The following is a 22,925-nucleotide window of genomic DNA, read 5'->3' as shown; positions in this document are numbered from 1 at the left end:
TGTTAGTTTTAATAAATGCAGTACCTTAATAGATTGAGTATGAAAGCAAGAAACTTGCACTGAGAGTTGGTGGCATTGGCACAATGGGAAAGACGCCTTGCTAGTGAGACACAATGACCTTGACAAGGGGTGTAAGCTGGTGTCAACCAAGTGAAGACAAACCTTATCAAAGAGTTCTATCAGCAGTGGATAACTTGCAATAAGTATTCGGAAGTGTTGACCTTGATGAAGGCCATTATCATTTATACAATGATTCAGACTATTATTTAAGTTTATCATTCCGATTTTCAGTGTTCAAGATGATGGTGACAAGGTATAATACTTATCTGAAAATAATATACAAGTTGCAGCTTCATCTGAATATTTCCAGTGTCACTATGTCTGTAACTTATTTGAGCTGTATAAATGAGAGTGACTAGCAGATATAATAATATCTGTTGAAACCGATCTGGACATGGTCACAAAATAATCTCCATGAGTAAACAGTTGTTGAAACTCAGAAAGTAAATTTTGAGTTGTCTTCACTCTGGATTTATTAATAGTGGAAAGCATGCCAACATGTACTTATTCAAAGCCCTGTCATTGATATTTGCAAACAATAGAATTAGGCTGATAAATAAAACAATTATTTAATTTTCACTAAAATTAAATAATGAGCTTAATAAGAGTCAAAAGATTTGTGCTAAACAGTTCTATTTTCTCATCAACACACACCAAATGTTTCTTGCCAACGGTTTTCAGCCCGAAACTGCAATTGTCATTTTTCCCGTAGATGCTGCCTAGCCTGCTGGGTTCCTCCAGCATTGTGTCTGTGTCTGTGTCTGTGTCTGTGCGTGTGTCTGTGTCTGTGCGTGTGTCTGTGTCTGTGCGTGTGTCTGTGTCTGTGCGTGTGTCTGTGTCTGTGCGTGTGTCTGTGTCTGTGCGTGTGTCTGTGTCTGTGCGTGTGTCTGTGTCTGTGCGTGTGTCTGTGTCTGTGCGTGTGTGTGTGTCTGTGCGTGTGTGTGTGTCTGTGCGTGTGTGTGTGTCTGTGCGTGTGTGTGTCTGTGCGTGTGTGTGTGTGTCTGTGTCTGTGTCTGTGTCTGTGCGTGTGTGCGTGTGTGTGTGTGTTTGTTGTTTGGATTTCCATCATCTGCAGATATTCTCGTTTCTATTTTTTCATCTTATGTTTTCAAGTCTTAGTACCCTCTTTCAACACAAATGTTCTTTTTCCATTCTATACAGTTCTGTATTAATATAGTCGAGGTCATACATTCATGCTAGTTATTTCTGTTAAAATAATTGAATGACTTAACTTTAATAATAAATGTTTCCATTTCTATTCTATCCATATATTCAAGATAGAAACCAGTTGATTCATAGATGTAAGTGCAGGAAAGCAGCTCTAATGTAGATTAGCCATGATCTTACTGAATGATGAAGCAAGCAAGAAGGGTTAAACAATTTACTCCTGTTTATGATTCATCAATCCTTGCTTCTGTAACTTTTCTAATGCATTTTAAAATAGCAAAGAAGAAATGTTTCTGTGCCATAGTGCCCTATGACCCAATATCGTGTTTCTAATGAAGATCCCTTTGACCTATTTAAGACAACACTAAGATACATATACCACCCAACCCTTTGAAGAGCGCAAGTACACTGTTCAACAATTCAGTACCTTGAACCTGAATCATCATTCAATCAGACTGTTCCTATATAAAAGTCCTCAGTAGAGTGGCTTTTCCCTTTCTTGGGAATATCCAGGACCTGAGGGTACAGCTTCAGAATAGAGGGACTGATGCACCATCAATAACTCACACTGAGACGTAGGCGAGATATCGGCTTTTATTGACTGGAAGAAGGAACCAGGTGTGAGTGTCTATCATACAAGGTCTTGGAGACTGAGGCCGAGCTTCAGGCCGCAGGTCTCCTTTATACAGGGGCCTGTGGGAGGAGCCACAGGAGCAGTCAGCAGGGGCGTGTCCCGACAGGCACATAGTTCACCACAGGGACATTCCTCTAGAATGGAGATAAAGAGGAATATCTTTTGCCAGAGGGTGGTGAATCTGTAGAATTCATTGCCACAGTCTGTAGCAGCCAGGTCATGAATGGTTACAAGGAGAAGGCAGGAAAATGGAGTTATGATAGATGGAGTTCAACCCAGACACATTTTGGTAGGTCAAATATGATGGCAGAGTATAGTGTTAATGGTAAGGCTCTTGACAGTGTGGAGGATCAGAGGGATCTTGGGCTCCTAGTCCACAGGACACTCAAAGCAGCTGCGCAGGTTGTCTCTGTGGTTAAGAAGGCGTATGGTGTATTGGTCTTCATCAATCATGGGATTGAATTTAGGAGCCGAGAGGTCGTGTTGCAGCTATATAGGACCCTGGTCAGACCCCACTTGAGTACTGTGCTCAGTTCTGGTTGCCTCACTACAGGAAGGATGTGGAAACCATAGAAATGGTGCAGAGGAAATTTACAAGGATGTTGCCTGGATGGGGGAGCATGCCTTACGTGACTAGGTTGAGTGAACTCAGCCTTTTCTCCTTGGAGTGATGGAGAATGAGAGGTGACCTGATAGAGGTGTACAGGTGTATAAGATGATGAGAGGCATTGATCGTGTGGATAGTCACAGGCCTTTTCCCAGGGCTGAAGTGGTTGCCACAAGAAACACAGGTTTAAGGTACACACACAAAATGCTGGTGGAACGCTGCAGGCCAGGCAGCATCTATAGGGAGATGCGCTGTCGACGTTTCGGGCCGAGACCCTTCTTCAGGACTAACTGAAAGGAAAGATAGTAAGAGATTTGAAAGTAGTAGGGAGAGGGGAAAATGCAAAATGATAGGAGAAGACCAGAGGGGGTGGGGAATAGGTACAGAGGAGATGTCAGGGATAAGTTGTTTTACTCAGAGAGTCGTGAGAGCGTGGAATGGGCTGTGGGCAACGGCGGTGGAGGCGGAAACGATAGGATCTTTTAAGAGGCTTTTAGATTGGTACATTGACTTTAGTAAAATAGAGGGCTAAGGGTAAGCCTAGTAATTTCTAAGGTAGGGACGTGTTTGGCACAATTTTGTGGGCTGAAGGCCTGTATTGTGCTGTAGGTTTTCTATGTCTCTATGTTTTAAATCAGCTTTGATGAAATGGTGGAGATGATACCATGGGCTGAATAGCCTAATTCTACTCCTATCTCTTATGGTCTTCTACCATAAATATCCTTAAAATATTCTTCTAATATAATACTTTAAGGTGAAAATGGTCAATAATAGTCATGCAAAATGGGTGATAGCAATTGGCCTTAGACTTGATTTTCTTTATCCATAGGTTTACACTGCAAATTAAACCCACCACGGATAGTTCCAAGCTCTACTGCAGAGAAGAGGGTTGGGTATGGGGCTAGCAACCTCAGCCCATAAAATCCCAGAGCTACAGAAATGGCAACAGAAACTCCAAAGACCTGATCCTTGGAAGGAAGGATCTTTGAAGATGGGCTACACCTGGGAACCTGAAAAGACTGTCCCAGGACAGAGGACTGCAGCAAGCTGCTGTCAGAGGTCTATGTCTAAGTAGGGGGCGGTGGGCTTAACTAAATTGCACTGCGCAGTAGCAATTGTGTAAAACAGTTGTAAGCAAAAGGGTCATTTCACCTTTGATCTGTTTTATTCTACGTACTGGAATGCATTCACCATTCTTCATGTAAAACTACATTTGATCATAAGATGATGACAAAGGAGCAGAATTAAGTCATTCAGCCCATCCATTCAATCATGTCTGATTATTCCCTCTCAGCTCCATTCTCCCACCTTCTCTCCATGACTTATGACACCATTATTAATCAAGAACCCTTCATTCACTGCTTTAAATATAGCTAATGACTTGCGCTTCACCACCATTGTAATTGAACTTGCACATTTAAATTTACCCTTGGATTCTGCATCCATGCCATTTATTTCCATGGCGTGTAATGAGATTTCCAGTTGAGTGGTGCTTTCCTTACTAGTTATTAATGACTCATCACATGCAGCTAACAGGAAAGATTGGTATCAAAAATAGATCATCTAGTAAATGCAGTACTATTTTCATGGCATACCACACTCACTGTAGGTGTCACTGCGGTTGGATAGGGCCCAAGTGTGGAACAAGAGACACTGAAGTGGGTAAATAGTTCACAGACTTTAATGCGAACTAAGTTAGAGGGAAAAGGAAACAATAAATGTTAGGCAAAACAGAGCCATTAACTAAAAACCGTCAAATGGAAAACAAAGCCCTCTGCATTTAGCCAGCATAACTAAATATAAAACAAACACTGCTAGTCTTCAGTCCTTCGGCTCAACAGTCCAATTTCTCAGGCAAGCATGAATGCAAACAGGCAGTAAAATGATACTGTGCTTTTCTCAACTCTCGACAACCACTAAGATGAAAAGAATGGAGTTAAATACCACCTCAATGAAGTAACAATTAGCTGACAAGTGCATATTTACGAGCGCAATTGCGATATCTGTTGCGCTACTGAATCCATAGTTGTGACAGTAGGCACATGTCAGGCACAGGTGTCGCTCATTATTATGCAGTGCAGAGAAAGGGTAAGTTTATTCTTTTTTGCAAAATATTCCACACTTGCCAAATTCCTCTTTAACTTACACTAGTATAAGAATAGTCCAGTTGTATAAACTCTTCTCAGGCTTCCAGCTGGGTACAGGTATCAATTTTAACTGACGTTTCAGTGACAAACTCTGCCAGCTTCATCAGCTTCATGATGCTTGGGCATGTCTGGTCTGGTGGTATAAATCCTTTCCTCCTGTTTGGTTGGTACTCATCCATTCAGCTTTCTGCTGTCCCAACTTGTTGACAATCAAATTCTAGTTCTTACTCAGAGCAAGATCTTTGTCTTTTCAGTAAGAACTGAAGTTTGATTGTAGACATGGTGGGACAGTGGAAAACTAATTGGATGAGGACTAACCAATCAGGAGGAATAGATGACAGAGTATAAATACCACCAGACTAGTCATGCCCCGGGATCATCCCTGATGAAGACAATGGCACTTGTCGACAAAACATCGGTTAAAATCTATACCTGTACCCAGAAGAGTTTATTTGTCACATACATCAGGAGAGCACTAGATCCTTTTTCAGTCCAATTGTAGTCTCAAAGCTCATCTCACAGGACAGAAGGAAAGAAAAACAAAAGTAGGAGGAAAAGTTACTACAACTCTTGGACTTTTTTTATGTTATGTTGGTGTTGACAATTGCTTAGGTTCTGCTCTTTAGTTCTGAGAATAAAGGACAGAATAGGGAAAACTAAAGTAGTGCAATGAAATCAAAAATTGAAAAAAAATGACAAATTCTACATCAACCTAAAACTGTTACATATTCATCTTTACAATCACCAATTTGCAATAAATGTGAGCATGCAAGTTAGGGAGTTGACAGTAGATTAGGGCTCCTCTGAAGGCTTTTCTTATCACAGCTGGCACTCTGGGAACATACCGCACAACACTGGTAACACTTCTGTGAATGAATGCTCATGGGCAATGTAACAGATCATAAAATTAACTGCTAATTGGCAGCAGATTGGAACTGTGTTCAATTACTATGTAGTCAGCTAAACCTTAATAGTACATTTCACTAGCCCTTATACTCTAAGTTAAATTAATTAAGATGCATAAATTATTGTCATTTCCAAGTGCTCACATGTAATGCACTCCATTAAGTTTATTTATAATGTAAAAAAAATCACTCAGGCACATTATCAGTTCTGGAAGGAAGTACTCTTGCCTACGGAATGTTTTACGTAATCTGGTCAAGGACCAAATCTCCAGGACAGGTAGGTGCAGGGAATGTCACAGCAGTACCTTCAATTGTACTTCCATTATTTTGTGGATGCCCTTTTGCTGCTCTTGCTCTTGGGGGCAATATACAATTATAGCTTTTCTCTTCTAACTCATCCTCATCTTGCACCTTGAGACAGTTCACAATCTTCTATTAGTTGTACCACCGCCACTACGCAAGTTACTCTGAGGTTGAAAGCAAGATACTCAAACTGGGACATTCATTCCTTTTCTTTCTTCCTTTTCCCTTTATGACCAGTGAGCTTTTGAACCCCAGACTTGACATCAGTTCATAATCTCTCCCAGGTGCTAGGGTCCGGCATGTTTCTGTTCGGGTTCACAATATCCCGAAGTGCGAAGGAGAACAGCCAGAGATCGTGGTACATATTGGTACCAACGACATAGGTAGGAAAAGGGAGGAGGTCCTGAAAACAGGGAGTTAGGAAGGAAGTTGAGAAGAAGGACCTCAAAGGTAGTAATCTCAGGATTGCTGCTTGTGCAACATGAAAATGAGTGTAAGAATAGAGTGACGTGGAAGATAAATGCATGGCTGAGGGATTGGAGTATGGATTCATATTTCTGGATCATTGACACCTCTTTTGGGGCAGGTGTGACCTGTACAATAAGGATAGGTTACACTTGAATCCAATGGGGACCAATATTTTGGCAGTGAGTTTTGCTAAGGCTACTGGGAAGAGTTTAAACTAGAATTGCTGAGGGATGGGACCAAACTGAAAAGATGGAGGAAGGGGCGGTTGGCTCACAAATAGAGAAAGCTTGTGGGTGGTGTGAGAGGGAGGGTAGGTAGGTGAGAAGCGATGCACTCAGACTGATGGTTTAAGATGTTTCCATTTAAATTCAAGGAGTATCATGAACGAAGCTTAGAGCATGGATCAGTAGTTGGAGCTATGATATTGTGGCCGTTACAGAGACTTGGATAGCTACTTAGAGTATCAGGTTTTAGATGTTTCAGAAAGGACAGGGAGGGAGGCAAAAGAGGTGGGGACATGGCACTGCTGATCAGAGATAGTGTCATGGCTACAGAAAAGGAGGAAGTCATGGAGGGATTGTCTACTGAGTCTGTGTGAATGAAGTTAGAAACAGGAAGGGGTCAATAACTTGACTGGGTGTTTTTTATAGACCACCCAATAGTAAAGGGGGCATCAAGGAGCAGATAGTTGTCATGCTGGGAGATTTTAATTTCCCCAATATTGATTGGCATCTCCCAAGGCAAGGGGTTTAGATCAGGTGGTTTGTTAGGTGTGTTCAGGAAGGTTTCCTTTCACAATATGTAGATAAACCTACAAGAGGAAAGGCTGTACTTGATCTGGTATTGGGAAATGAACCCGGTCAGGTGTCAGGTCTCTCAGTGGAAGAGCATTTTGGAGACAGTGATCACAATTCTATCTCCTTTACCTTAGCACTGGAGAGGAATAGGAACAGACAAGTCAGGAAAATGTTTAATTAGAGTAAGGGGAAATATGAAGCTATCAGGCAGAAACTTGGAAACATAAATTGGGAGCAAATGTTCTCAGGGAAATGTACAGCAGAAATGTGGCAAATGTTAAGGGGATATTTGCGTAACGTTCTGCATGGGTATGTTGCAATGAGACAGGGAAAGGATGGTAGGGTACAAGAACCATAGTGTACAAAAGCTGTAGAAAATCTAAGCAAGAAGTAAAGAGCTTACAAAAGATTCAAAAAACTAGGTAATGATAAAAATCTGGAAAATTGTAAGGCTAGCAGGAAGGAGTATAAGAATGAAATTAGGAGAAAGAAGGGGCCATGAGAGGGCCTTGGCGAACAGATTAAGGAACGTCCCAAGGCATTTTATAAGTATGTGAAGAGCACGAGAATGGGACCAATCGAATGTGACAGTGGAGAAGTGTGTATGGAAGTAGAGGAGGTAGCAGCAGTACTGAGAGAATACTTTGCTTCAGTATTCACTACGGAAAAGGACTTTGGCAATTGTAGGGATGACTTACAGCAGACTGAAAAGCTTGAGTATATAGATGTTTAGAAAGAGGATGAGCTGGAGCTTTTGGAAAGCATCCAATTGGATAAGTCTCCAGGACCGGACAAGATGTACCCCAGGCTATGGTGGGAGGTGAGGGAGGAGATTGCTGAACCTCCAGCAATGATCTTTGCATCATCAATGGAGACGGGAGAGGTTACAGAGGATTGGAGGTTTGCAGATGTTGTTCCATTATTCAAGAAAGGGAGTAGAGATAGCCCAGGAAATTATAGACAGTGAATCTTACTTCAGTTGTTGGTAAGTTGATGGAGAAGATCCTGAGAGGCAGGATTTATGAACATTTGGAGAGGCATATTATAATTAGGAATAGTGAGCATGGCTTTGTCAAAGGCAGGTCGTGCCTTACAAGCCTGATTGAATTTTTTGAGGATGTGACTAAACACATTGATGAAGATGGAGCAGTAGATGTAGTATATATGGATTTCAGCAAGGCATTTGATAAGGTACCCCAGGCAAGGCTTATTGAGAAAGTAAGGAGGCATGGTATCCAAGGGGACCTTGCTTTGTGGATCTAGAAATGGCTTCTCCACAGAAGGCAAAGAGTTGTTGTAGACAGGTCATATTCTGCATGGAGATCAGTGACGTGGTGTGCCCCAGGGATTTGTTCTGGGACCCCTTATCTTTGTGATGTTTATAAATGACCTGGACGAGGAAGTGGAGGGGCAGGTTAGTAAATTTGTTGTTGACACAAATGTTGTGGGTGTTGTGGATAGTGTGGAGGGCTGTCAGAGGTTAAAGCGGGACATCGATAGGATGCAAAACTGGGCTGAGAGGTGGCAGATGGAGTTCAACCCAGAAAAGTGTGAGGTGGTTCATTTTGGTAGGTCCAATATGATGGCAGAATATATTATTAATGGTAAGACTCCTGGAAGTGTGGAAGGATCAGAAGTATCTTGGTGTCCAAGTCCATAGGATACTCAAAACTGCTGCACAGATTGACAGCATGGTTAAGAAGGCATATGGTGTATTGGCCTTCATCAACCTGATAACTATGCTTATCAGGATGTAGATTGATAGGACCCTTGGTACTGAAGATGAATTCAATGGTACATGATTATTAATAGGAGAAGTCAGTGATTCAGTTTTATGGAGGGGAGGTACATGATTAAAAATTAAAAACTAAAGATAGGCTTTATTTGTCACATGTACAGTGCATCAAAACATATAGTGAAATGTGTTGTTAGTGTCAACAATCAAAATGTTCCAAGTATATTCTGGGAGCAGCCCATAAGAGTTACCATGCCAACACAGCATGTCCATAACTTACTAACACTAACTTATCTGTGAGAGAAATCCAGTACACCTACGAGGTACTGTACCACCCGTGAACAATACTTATGAATCAAAGGATGATATTATCAAACTTCAGTCAGTATTTTGTTTGAAGTGCTTTCTGGACAATGTTTAATGAGTACTCCAAATCAACTTTATATCTTTATGCTTCATTTGTCTTTATGGCACAGCAAAATGTTGTTTTGCCTGTCAATGTTACGCCAGCTTGCAGAACAATTCTATTCCATACTAATTTTCTCCATAACTTATTCACCACATGGTTGTACAACTTCTTCTCATGCCTTCCACTCATTTACATACCCGTAGCCATTTGCCATGGTCCAATAACCTGCTAATGTGCACACCTTTAGAATGTGGTAATAAACTGGAACACTTCAAAGAAACTCATGCAGAAAAGAAAGAACATTGTTCAGTCTCCTCAATCCTTATTTTCCTTTTCTGTGAATTACCGTGGACCTGTAAAATTCTGCTCTGTTTGAGAACACCTGTATTCAATAAGTGTATCACTGCATTAAGCGATGTAGGCCCAAAACTCTTGAATTCCCTCCCAAAATAAAACTTCTTTATTTGTCTACTTCTATTTTGTCCCTGAGGATGCTTTTTCACTTGCCTTAGTGGGCATATACTTTATTTGATAACATTCCTGTTAAAAGCCATTGGTTTTGCAGTTATATTGTAGTTACTATATTAATGGGAAAATAAAAACAAAAATTCTGGAAAGACTCAGCAGAGGAGGCCCTATCTTTGGCAAAGATATAACAGTTAACTTTTCAGGTTGATTTCCAGTATTTACATTTGTTTTCATTTTCTACATTAATTATAGTTGTTCTAATAATTTATTTCTAACTGAACCAATATAGTCTAAGGTAGTTACACCTTGGGAGACAGATAAGTGGGTAACAGTCAGAAGAGGGAAGGGCAAGAAGCAAGTACTAGAGAGTACCCCAGCAGTTGTCCCCCCGAGCAATAAGTACTTCTGTTTGAGTACTGTTGAGGGGCGACAGCCTCCCTGGGAGAAGCAACAGTGGCCACACCTCTGGCACAGAGTCTGGCCCTGTGGCTCAAAAAGGTAGGGAAAGGAAGTGGATGGCAGCAGTGATAGGGGACTCTATAATGAGGGGGTCAGACAGGCAATTCTGTGGATGCAGGAAAGAAGCACGGATGGTAGTTTGCCTCCCAGGTGCCAGGGTCCGGGATGTTTCTGATCGCATCCAAGATATCCTGAGGTGGGAAGGAGAACAGTCAGAGGTCATGGTACATATTGGTACCAATGACATAGGTAGGAAAAGGGAGGAGGTCCTGAAAACAGACTACAGTGAGTTAGGAAGGAAGCAGAGAGAGTTAGGAAGGAAGCAGAGAAGCAGGACCAGAAAGGTAGTAATCTCGGGATTACTGCCTGTGCCACATGACAGTGAGTACAGGAATAGAATGAGGTGGAGGATACATGCGTGGCTGAGGGATTGGGGCAGGGGGCAGGGATTCAGATTTCTGGATCTTTGGGACCTTTTTTGGGGCAGGAGAGTCCTGTACAAAAAGGACAGGTTGCACTTGAATCTTAGGGGGACCAATATCCTAGTGGGGAGGTTTGCTAAGGCTATTGGGGAGAGTTTAAACTAGAATTACTGGGTGGTCGGAACTGAACTGACGAGATGGAGGAAGAGATAGTTGACTCACAAATAGAGAAAGCTTGTAGACAGTGAGAGTGGGAGGATAGGCAGGTGATAGAGAAGGGATGCACTCAGACCGATGGTTTCAGATGTGTCTATTTTAATGCAAGAAGCATCATGAACAAAGCGGATGAGCTTAGAGCGTGGATCAGTACTTGGAGATATGATGTTGTGGCCATTACAGAGACATGGATGGCTCAAGGGCAGGAATGGTTACTTTGAATTCCAAGCTTTAAATGTTTCAGAAAGGACAGGGAGGGAGGCAAAAGAGATGGGGGCGTGGCACTGTTGATCAGAGATAGTCTCACGGCTGTGGAAAACGAGCAAGTCATGGAGGGATTGTCTACTGAGTCTCTTTGGGAGGAAGTAAGAAAAAGGAAGGGGTCAATAACTCTACTGGGTGTTTTTTTTTAATAGACCATCCAATAGTAAAAGGGACATTGAGGAGCAGATAGTGAGAAAGATTCTGAAAAGGTGTAATAATAACAGGGTTGTCATGGTGAGAGATTTTAATTTCCCAAATATCGATTGGCATTTCCCTTGAGCAAGGGGTTTAGATGGGGTGGACTTTGTTAGGTGTGTTCAGCAAGGTATTCTGACACAGTATGTTGATAAGCCTACAAGAGAAGAGGCTGTACGTGATCTGGTATTGGGAAATAAATCTGTCAGGTGTCAGATCTCTCAGTGGGAGAGCGTTTTGGAGACAGTGATCATAATTCTATCTCCTTTACCATAGCATTGTTGAGGGATAGGAACAGACAAGGTAGGGAAGTGTTTAATTGGAGTAAGGGGAAATATGAGACTATCAGGCAGGAACTTGGAAGCATAAATTGGGACCAGATGTTCTCAGGGAAATGTACGACAGAGATGTAGCAAATGCTCAGGGAATATTTGTGTTGGGTTCTGCATAGGTATGTTTCAATGAGACAGGAAAATGATGGTAGCATACAGGAACTGTGGTGTACAAAGGCTATTGAAAATCTAATCAAGAAGGAAAGCAAGGCTTACGAAATGTTGAAAAAACTAGATAATGATAGAGAACTATAAGGCTAGCAGGAAGGAGCTTAAGAATGAAATTGGGAGAACCAGAAGGGGCCATGAGAAGGCCTTGGTGGACAGGATTAAGGAAAACCCCAAGACACCCTACAAGTATGCTAAGAGGATAAGATGTGAGAGAATAGGACCAATCATGTGTGACAGTGGAAAAGTGTGTTTGGAACCAAAGGAGCTAGCAGAGGTACTTAATGAATACTTTGCCTCAGTATTCACTACAGAAAAGGAACTTGGCGATTGTAGGGATGACTTACAATGGACTGAAAAGCTTGAGCACATAGATATTAAGAAAGAGTATGTGCTGGAGCTTTTGGAAAGCCTCAAGTTGGACATTGATTCCACAGCCTCCCTAGTATAATTTGTGTCGAGTATAATTTGTTGACAAATTATAGTGTACACTCAAATATCTAATCAACCAATCACATGTCAGCAACTCAATACATAAATGCATGTAGACATGGTCAAAAGGTTTAGGTGTTTTCAGACCGAATATCAGAATGTGGAAGAAATGTGAAATAAGTGACTGACCGTGGATTGATTGCTGGTGCCAGATGGTATGATTTGAGTATCTTAGAAATTACTGATCTCCTGGGAGTTTCACACACTAGAGTCTGTAGAGTTTACAGAAACCGGTGCAAAAAAACAAAAAAAAAAAATCCAGTGAGCGGCACTTCTGTGGATGAAAATGCCTTGTTAATGAGAGAGGTCAAAGGAGAATGGCAGATTGGATCAAGCTGACAGGAAGGTGACAGTAACTCAAATAAACACATGTTAGAACAGTGGTGTGTAGAAGAGCATCTCTGAATGCACAGCATATTGAACCTTGAAGTGGATAGGCTACAGACCACAAACATACACACAGTGCCCACTATATTAGGTACAGGAGGCAGATAACATAGCCACTGAATGAATTGTTCACATAGTTTCTTACTGGAGCTTGCTGAGTACAAATTTGGGACAATACTTTCTTCATTGCAATAGTGAATGCTCTTCATTGACAGTAGAGCTCTTTGGGATGCTTGAAAGAGATGCAAAAGGTATTAAAAAATCTTCAATAACTCCCTGTGTTTTAGAAACCAGATATTAATTGAAGCCATTGGTGCATAAGCATTTTTTCAGCTAATCAAGGCTTTTAAAGATCCAATTACTGTACCTATGGGAATGTCAGAATTCCCTATGTAAAAGAATCCACAAGGGAAGAAAAATATCTTAAGTTTAGCACCTGACTCCATGGTTTTCTCCCATATTGTGTTATCTAAACCATTCATTAAAGAGAAATATCATTGATCATTTTAGTTTCTTAGTTGTGTCTTACAGAGCAAAGGTGCCTGTCTATTGAACATGCAGTTGTAGACAAAGGGTTACACATCAAAAACCCTAAATCACAGAATAATGCTACAATTCATTCCTTCAAATGTTCAATTTATTGTAGCAAGAAAGCAACAAATACAGCCTCCTTGCACTGCTATTCTGTTACAATACTTCAGATTATTTTTGAACACTAACAGCATGTCGATCTTCACTTGAACTACTCAAGATTGAGTTTCCAATTGCAAAAGTGCCCACAGATGCATTTGACATTTTCTCAGGGATGAGCACTGATAAACTCCAATGGAAAGAGCACAGTAGTCCACAGGCCCATCACATCCAGAAAAGGATGTAATCAGTTCTAAATCAAAAGCGCACATTGACTTGTACCAACCTCAGGCTGCACTTAATTGGCCTGGATACAGAAAAGATACAAAATAGGCAATGTAACATATCTAATAAGCAGTTTGAACAATTCACTTTCCAAGTTAATGTTGCTTAACCCTTTTGTAAATTTTCACATTTTGATTTTCATGTTCTTACCCCATTTGAATCTTGAATTGCCATCCATGCCAATCAAATCAGACACACTGGAAGTTAGATGAGGTTTTGAAGGCATGGTATCCCTCAAGATATTTTTATAATAGGGTAAAAAGTCAAGTTTGATTCAGGTACTGATGTTATATGCCATGACGTTATGAATGAGGGAGCACAAGAAATAGGTACCTGTAGAAACCTCAGCTTCTATATTTGGACTTCAATCAAACAAATTGTTATTTGGCTTATTAATGTCACATGTACTGAGACATAGTGAAAAAATTCTGTTTGCATGCCTAATGAACAAATAAGAATCAGAATCAGGTTTATTATCACCAGCAAGTGACATGAAATTTATTAACTTAGCAGCAGTAGTTCAATGCAATACATAATATGGAAGAGAAAACAACAATAATAAATAAAATAAAATAATAATAAATAAATCAATTACAGTATATGTATATTGTATAGATTTAAAAATGTGCAAAAACAGTAATAATGTATATTAAAAAAGTGAGCTAGTGTCCAAGAGTTCAATGCCCATTTAGGAATCAGATGGCAGAGGGGAAGAAGCTGTTCCTGAACCACTGAGTGTGTGCCTTCAGGTTTCTGTATCTCCTACCTGATGGTAGGAGTGAGAAAAGGGCATGTCCTGGGTGCTGGAGGTCCTTAATACTGGACACTGTCTTTCTGAGACACTGCTCCCTGAAGGTGTCCTGGGTAATTTGTAGGCTAGTACCCAAGATGGAGCTGACTAGATTTACAACCTTCTGCAGCTTCTTTCGGTCCTGTGCAGTAGCCGGCCCATACCAGACAGTGATGCAGCCTGTCAGAATACTCTCCACAGTACACCTATAAAAGTTTTTGAGTACATTCGTTGACATGCCAAATCTTTTCAAACTCCAAATGAAGTATAGCCAATGTCGTCTCTTCTTTATAGCTGCATCAATATGTTGGAACTAGGTTAGACCCTCAGAGATCTTGACACCCAGGAATTTGAAGCTGCTGTCTCTCATCACTTCTGATCCCTCTGTGAGAGTCAGTATGTATTCTTTCATTTTACTCTTCCTGAAGTCCACAATCAGCTCTTTCATCTTACTGACAGTGAGTGCCAGGTTGTTGCTGTGGCACCACTTTACTAGTTGGCATATCTCACTCTTGTACGCCCTCTTGTCACCACCTGAGATTCTACTAACAATGGTTGTATTGTCAGCAAATTTATAGATGGCATTTAATCTATATTTAGTCACACAGTCATGTGTATATAGAGAGTAGAGCAGTCGGCTGAGCACACACCCCTGAGATGCGCCAGTGTTGATCGTCAGTGAGGAGGAGATGTTATCAGCAATCCACACAGATTGTGGTCTTCCGGTTAGGAAGTTGAGGATCAAATTGCAGAGTGAGGTACAGAGGCCCAGGTTCTGCAACTTCTAATCAGAATTGTGGGAATGGTGGTATTAAATGCTGAGCTACAATTGATGAACAGCATCCTGATGTAGGTGTTTATGTTGTCCAGGTGGTCTAAAGCTGGAGGGCCATTGAGAATGTGTCTGCCGTTGACCTATTGTGGTGATAGGCAAATTGCAATGGATCCAGGTCCTTGCTGAGGTAGGAGTTCAGTCTAGTCATGAGCAGCCTCTCAAAGCATTTCATCACTGTAGATGTGAGTGCTACCGGGCGATAGTCATTAAGGCAACCCACATTATTCTTCTTAGGTTAGCATTTTGAAGCAAGTGGGAACTTCTGCCCGTAGCAGTGAGAGGTTGAAAATGTCCTTGAATACTCCCGCTAGCTGCTTGGCACAGGTTTTCAGAGCCTTATCAGGTACTCCATCAGGACCTTCTGCCTTGTGAGGGTTCACTCTCTTTAAAGACAGTCTAACATCGGCCTCTGAGACAGAGATCGCAGGGTCATCAGATGCAACAGGAATCTTCACAGCTGTAGTTGTATTCTCCCTTTCAAAATGGGCATATAAGGCACTGAGTTCATAAGTAAATTGATATAAAAAAAATGGGGAAATAAGAACAGATTGCAGAATACTGTGTTATTGTTACCAAGAAAGAGGAGTGCATGTAGGCAGATTAGGTGCAAGGATCATGTTGAGCTTGACTGTGAGATGAAGAGTTCAACATCATCATTTATGGAGTCCATAGATCCATTCAGGGATCTTATGATAGCAGGAAAGAAGCTGTCCTTAAGCCCAGTGACATGAGTTCTACAAAATGGGCACCTCAGTACCTCACTGAGGCTGTGCTGCATTGTCAGAGTTGACACAATTAGATTAAGATACTAAACCACCTTCCTATTTGGTCTCTTGGGGTGAATGAGGAAAATCCCAAGGCAAATTTTCAAAAAAAAACAACAGATTTACCTTCAGAGTCTAGGACACACTTTACAGTGATTCATTTCTTCAGTCATTTCTTGATCTCCACTGTGGCTTCCTTTGCAATAAATTAAATCTCTATTGGCTCTATATTCTGTCATTCCTTCCGATATGATTCCCTTTTTCCAAACCTCCAGTCTAAGAAGCATTAACATAGGCCTACCTGCACAAATCGATCCAGTAATCAATTGTCAGAACACAGGCAGATAATATCCACACTCGGACAGATAGATGTGTCTCTTTGTAAGGGACATCTTTCTTGTTCTTTGTAACTGTGAAGATTACCTACTTATCTATAACCATTTTGATAACCGAAGATAAACTTCCTTAATTATTTTCTGCCATGGCTTCGTGAAATTCCTGGGCCAACTCCTCCCTGTATCACTAGCAACAAAAGTGAGGATTTCATGATTTCCTCCCCCCCTCCCCCCCCAGATAAAGGATATTCATTCAGCTACCTCCACTCACTTACCCTTTTAACAGTCACCAAACAATTAGAATCATAGAGCCATGGAGTCATACAACCTACAAGAGACAGAAACAGGCCTTTTGATCCATTTGTCCATCTGAAACAGGGCCAGCTCATATCCTTCTAAGCCTTTGCAATCTATATAATGTACTTGTCAATATGTTTTTTAAATATTATAATTAAATCCATCTTCACTTGTTCCATATACTCACCACCCTCTATATGCAAAACTTGCACCTCAAATCCCATTTATTTCTTTCCCTTCTCACCTTAAGCTTACACCCTCTAGATTTAGATACCCTTACCCTGGGAAAAAGACTGTAATTATTCAACTTATCCAAAGGCCTCATGATTTTACAGACCTATAGAAAGCCAATGGTCAGCCTCCGAGCTCTGGGGGAAACAGACCTAGCCTGTCCAGCCTCTCTTTATAACTCAAACCATGTCGTCACAGCTAGATCTTAGTGAATTTATTCTGCACCCTTTTCAGCTTAATGACATCCACTGTAATGGATGGAATACAATGGAAACCACTGACAGGAAATATAGCTAGATAAAATGTGCTGCATGCAATACTCTAAATGTCAGAATACAAATCAGGTTTAATTTCACAGGCATATGTCATGATGTCTTTGAGGCAGCAGTACAATGCAATACATAATAATAGAGAAAAAACTGTGAATTACATTAATAATCTAATGTGCAAAAATAAAAATTAAAATGCAGTGAGGTCATGTTCATGGGTTCAATGTCCATTCAGAAGTCAGATGGCAGAGGGGAAAAAGCTGTTCCTGGATCATTGAATGCATGCTTTCAGGCTCCAGTACCTCCTTCTTGATGGCAGCAATGACAACAGGGCATGTCCTGGGTGACAGGGATACCTAATGATGGATGCCACCTTTTTGACACATTGCTCCTTGAAGATTTCTTGAATTCTATGGAGTCAAGATGGCTGTGATGGAGCTGACTAAGTTTACAATTCTCTGTAGCTTATTTTCATCCTGTGTAGTACCCACCCCACACACCCCCATTCCAGATTGATATGCAGCCAGTTGGAATGTTCTCCACGATATATCTGTAGAAATTTGTGAGTGTCTTTGGTGACTGTTGTGATGGAAATGAGAAAGATTCTTTGGGTCTCAAAGGCGAGAGTTCTGGACACACAGTGTTAATAATAGCAGGCACAGCCCTTTACTAAAGGGACAACAATAAACACTCCCACAACCCTATTCAATGCACACCTTACCACATGTCTCAGGTGTTGTTCTCTAGTCTTCAGCCTGGAGTGAAGCAGGGTGCTCCCTCGAGGATGGCAAAAAGAGGGCGAACTAAGCATATGTATCACCCTTTATAGGTCAGGGGACTGGAGGGTCCAGCCCAGGTGATTCACCAGGGGGCCAATGGTTAAGTGTGCATTGATTAGTTAGGAGGAGCAAATTATTGATGGGCAGTTGGTGTGACTTCCGACCAGGTGAGGGCAGTGCTGTCATGTGACAGGCATGGCTCTCTGGACAGTGACATACCAAATCTCTTCAAACTCTTAAGGAAATATAACTGCCGTCATGACTTCTTTGTAGCTGCTTCAATATGTTGGCCCAGGGTAGCTCCTCAGAGATAATGTGGTCTCACTAATATCTGAAACAGCTGTAACGCTATGTCCTAAAGCTTGTATTCAGATACATGAGTTCCCAATTCTTGAATTCTTAATAATGATTTCTCATCTTTCTTAAAGCTTTGCTCTCCAATAATTTTTTTTGATCAATCGTCCAAACTCTTACTAAACTTAGCATTTACATTATTTCCTTGGAGTGATATTTTCTGCATTACAGATGTTTTTTCAGCTGTGTATAATTTTTCATTTTTTAAGTACATGAAGACCTTAGGAAATGGAAATGGATCCATCAATTCTTGTCCATTGTCTACCCTGGAAGGTCCCAGCTGATATACTGCCTTGACTTCATCTCATACACCATCATCAATTCATCTGATCCCCTTAGAATCCAAAAATCAGTCTGTCCTTGTTTTGAGTATCCCCAGTGAGAGAGTGCACTGACCTTAGACAATGCATAATCTTAATGAGTGGTTAGGTTCCTGCTTGTTTCAGCACTAAATGTGCAAATACTTTAGGACTATGACTGACTCTTTATTTAGTTGAATATTGTCCCAGCATCTAACCCAGGGGTGTCAAACTCAAATACACAGTGGGCCAAAATTAAATAATCGGTACAAGGGCCAGACTGGTTCAGTGTTTATTGCAAAACTTATTGAAATGAATTTATTACACATATTAACCTGGAACTAACAAAGCTTAGGTTATTGCCTACAAAAACAACATTGAACATTAAATAAATAAAAAAATCAGTTGCATTTATTTCTTATGGCTTTATCTGCAGCTTTTCCGGAGTAATTTCTAATGAAAACATTTTTCCACAGGCTAACACTCTGTGATTCACACTAGTCTAAGCCAGATACTTGGCATCTCATCTTGGATGCAAGTTCATCAATGTTTGGAGTCAGGCTCTGAGCTGAGGAAATCCTCAGAATTGAGTGAAGGTGTTCATCAGAAAGACAACTCCTGTGTGATGTTTTATCTTCATCAAAGAGAACAGTTGTTCACACAGATATGTGCTGCCAAACATAGAGAGCATCTGAGCAGCTTGGGTACGCAGCTGGGGCATCGTGTCGGGAATGAAACGTAGAAACTGTGCAGTGCCCACCGAGTCATACTTTGCCTTGAGTGTGTCACCACATTGGAGTTCAATCAGCTCCATTTGTATGTTGGTTGGTGCGCTTTCCACGTCAGCTGCAAATGGATTACTGAGCAGTTCAAACCAGCTTTTTTGGGCTTCAAAGTCGGCAAATCACCGAGTGAAGTCGGAACCAAGTATGCTAAGTTTTTCAGCAAACTTTGCACGTGGGAACACTGCGGTAGAAACCTGCTCTTTCATAGTTTGGCAACACGGAAAATGGCTCAAGTTTTCTTGCTGCATCTGCGTCTCCCACAGGCGCAGCTTGGTTTTAAAAGCCCTCACTGCAGTGTACATATCTGTGATCACACAACCCCGCCCCTGAAGCTGCAGGTTGAGCGCATTGAGATGGCTCGTGATGTCACACAGAAACGCCATTTCACAAAGCAACTTTTTATCCCAGAGCTCTGTTGTGTCTTTCCCTTTGCTTTCCGTGAACTGACAGATCTCCTCACGCAACTCAAAATATCTTTTCAGCACTTTTCCTTGGCTTAACCATCGCACCTCTGTGTGATAGGGCAAATCATTATATTCTGAACCCAACTCCTCCAGAAACGACTTGAACTCGCGGTGATTTAAACCTTTGGCTCTTATGAAGTTAACTGCTCATGTTATGGTGCTCATTATATGTTCCATTTTCAAGGCTTTGCCACACAACGATTCCTGGTGTATGATGCAGTGATAAGCTGTCAGCTCACCTGCGCCATTTTCCTCCCGCATCTTCTCCCGGATCCTGCCCATCAATCCACTCTGTTGACCGCACAACGCGGGCGCTCCATCTGTCATCAGTCCAACAAGTTTATCCCAAGGCAGCCTCATTATATTTACACATCTGGATACCTCTTCAAAGAGATCTTTTCCAGTAGTTGTGCCATGCATTGATCTTAATCCCAGAAGTTCCTCTGTTACACACAGACTTGAGTCCACTCCACGAATGAAAATTGACAATTGAGCAGTATCAGAAGTGTCCCTGCTCTCATTCACAGCAAGGGAATATGCGATGAAATCTCTTCCCTTCCCCACCAGCTGTTGTTGTAGATTGGTGGCAAGCTCACGTACACAGTCAGCAACGGTGTTTCTGCTCAGGCTCACATTGGAAAATGCTTGCCTTTTAACTGGGCACACGACGTCGCAAACTTTCACCATGCAATTTTTAACAAATTCTCTCTTGATAAAGGGCCGGGCTGATTTAGCGATCTCTGCTGCCACAATAAAACTAGCCTTTACAGCGGCCTCACTTCGTGTTTTGGCTTTTGTGAACATAGCCTGCTGTGATGCCAGACTTCTTTTCAACTCTTCTACCTTCTGGAGCTTCTGTTTCTTGTCCAGATGCTTGTATTTGTCGTGGTGTTTCGTTTCATAGTGTCGTCTTACGTTATATTCTTTAATTACAGCCACACCGTCTCCACACACAAGACAAACAGGTTTGCCCTTTATATCTGCGAACATATACTCTGCCTCCCACCTGCCTTGAAAACCCCTGTTTTCAAAGTCCACCTTTCGTTCAGCCATTTTTGGGGTGAGGGATAGCTGAAAGTTGACCACGCGTGACTAGCACCATAAGGATGCTGATGAGAGAGTAAGGCAAGCACAAGCAATGCACTGGCAGTGCATTGTGGGATTTGTAGTATTAGTGGTGCATGCAATATACCGGCTGACCAGTTCTAATAGAAAAAAAAATTATTCATTGATGATATTCAGGAAATAAACCAGGGAAACCGAATAAACACTAAAAACCCTGAAAACCTGGTACCTGAATAAACTCAGCATTAGCCATATCATACGCCTTAGGCGCTTCAATTACTGGGGCCAGCTTTAATAGTAATTAGATATTATCTCACGGGCTGGATTTGGCCCACGGGCCTTGAGTTTGACATATATGATCTAACCCATCAATCCCTTTAAGGACACTATATGTGCCAGTGAAGTTATTTTGCCTTTTTCCTAATAATATGAATTTAAGGCCCAGACTCCTCAGTACCTCTTCCTGATGTGTGTATGCCAGAAATCAATGTAGCGAGGCTTTTTTGAATTCTTTCAAGAGCTTCTTATATTTAGAAGGACAAACCAAGTGACAGCGTTCCAGCGTAATCTTACTGAAACAATTATTTCTACTCATGCCGTAATATCTTTGCAGTAAAGTCTAAGAGACCATTGGCTTTTCTAAATTGTCATTGAACCTACATGCAGTCCCTTTAGGAATCATTAACAATAACATCCAAGTCCCTCCGAAAACAATTATTTTTCTCACATTTTGAAGCATTATCATGTTTTTACATTTTTCTTCCTAAATTGAATGATTTTACATTTCTATACATTATATTTAATTTCACATGGTCTTTTTTACTCCGACTTTCCCAATAATTGGCATCATCCATCTGGTCCACATCACTTACTTTTCTTCTCCATCCTTGCTTGAACAGCATGGATATAGAGTCATGGAGTTATACAGCACAGAAATGGACCATTTGATTCATCATATCCATGCCAAACTTTTAGCCCATCTACACTAATCGCCTTTGCCCATTTTAGAACCATATTATTCTGTGCATCTCCTGCTTAACCTTTACATATTGTTTTGGTCAAATTTGACCCGTTTTGACATTTGACAGCAGTAAAAACACCCCAAATGCCATTTTTTAGACAAAATTTGATGACTTTTCCTAAAGTGACCCAAAATGTGCAAAAATGAAAATATTTTAAAATTTTATACTTTTGTACAGGTGCTACAAATTTTTGTACATCGAGGCTGTTCCGGGTCAAATTTGACCCATATCTATTGAAATGGATTTTAGATCTCTGAAGTATTAATTAAGGATTAATGTACATTTATTAATGTCAGATGGGCTATTTATACATTCTAAATAGATCTGTTGAATCTTCTCTGCGCTTCTTATTTCTCGGCAAAATGAAATGCTTCATTCTTTAATTTCATATTATCTTTAACATCCCTTGCTAGTTACTGATGGATCACTTTTCACATGAAGTATTTGTTCTGTTTAAAGGAATATATAGTACATTTATTGTTTATGTTCCTTAAAAGAAGCTTTACTGACTGAGGGCAGTTTCCTTCCGTCAAGCCTACAGCTCTTGGTAAGTGGAAAAATGCTCTGTTGATCTACATAATCATCAAAAAGCAAAATATGAAGATGCTGGAAATTATGAAACAAAAACAGAAAATATTGGAAACGTTCACTAAGCTGGACAATGTATGTGGAGAGAAAACCAAACTTAATACTTCAGGTGATGACCTACCATCATAACCAGCATGATTCTGATCACAGATACTTTTTAATCTTCCTGGATGAAGTTTCAGAATGGATTTGCAGTGATTTCATTCAGTTTGGGCTGCAGAAATTATGAAAAGAGATTGATTCTGAATCATAGCTCTGGGCAAACTGAGCTTCATTGTGCACTAAATCTGACCAGAAGGGTCCACCAACAATCTTGATGCTCAGAATCAATTAAAGTCATAACACCTGATATTTATACATCCAATTATTCCAATCTGCCCAGTACTGAGGACTATATGTTATCAAGATACTGGTAGATTTCAAAGATAAGGAAATTGACTTCACATTATTTTTTGCTGTAACTTTAAATGGCTGTGAGCCTTGCAGCCATTTTCATCA

The 22,925-nt window shown here is 40.9% G+C and overlaps 1 pseudogene; it reads right to left on the bottom strand.

The window, feature by feature from the left end:
• Positions 1-19,045: 19,045 nt before the first annotated feature.
• Positions 19,046-20,805, bottom strand: LOC132378756 (general transcription factor II-I repeat domain-containing protein 2-like; annotated as a pseudogene).
• Positions 20,806-22,925: the final 2,120 nt, after the last annotated feature.

Source organism: Hypanus sabinus, chromosome 1 (assembly GCF_030144855.1).
Source record: "Hypanus sabinus isolate sHypSab1 chromosome 1, sHypSab1.hap1, whole genome shotgun sequence".
NCBI lineage: Eukaryota > Metazoa > Chordata > Chondrichthyes > Myliobatiformes > Dasyatidae > Hypanus > Hypanus sabinus.
The sequence above is the reverse complement of the archived record's forward strand: the minus strand, read 5'-3'. Positions and strand labels throughout refer to the sequence as shown.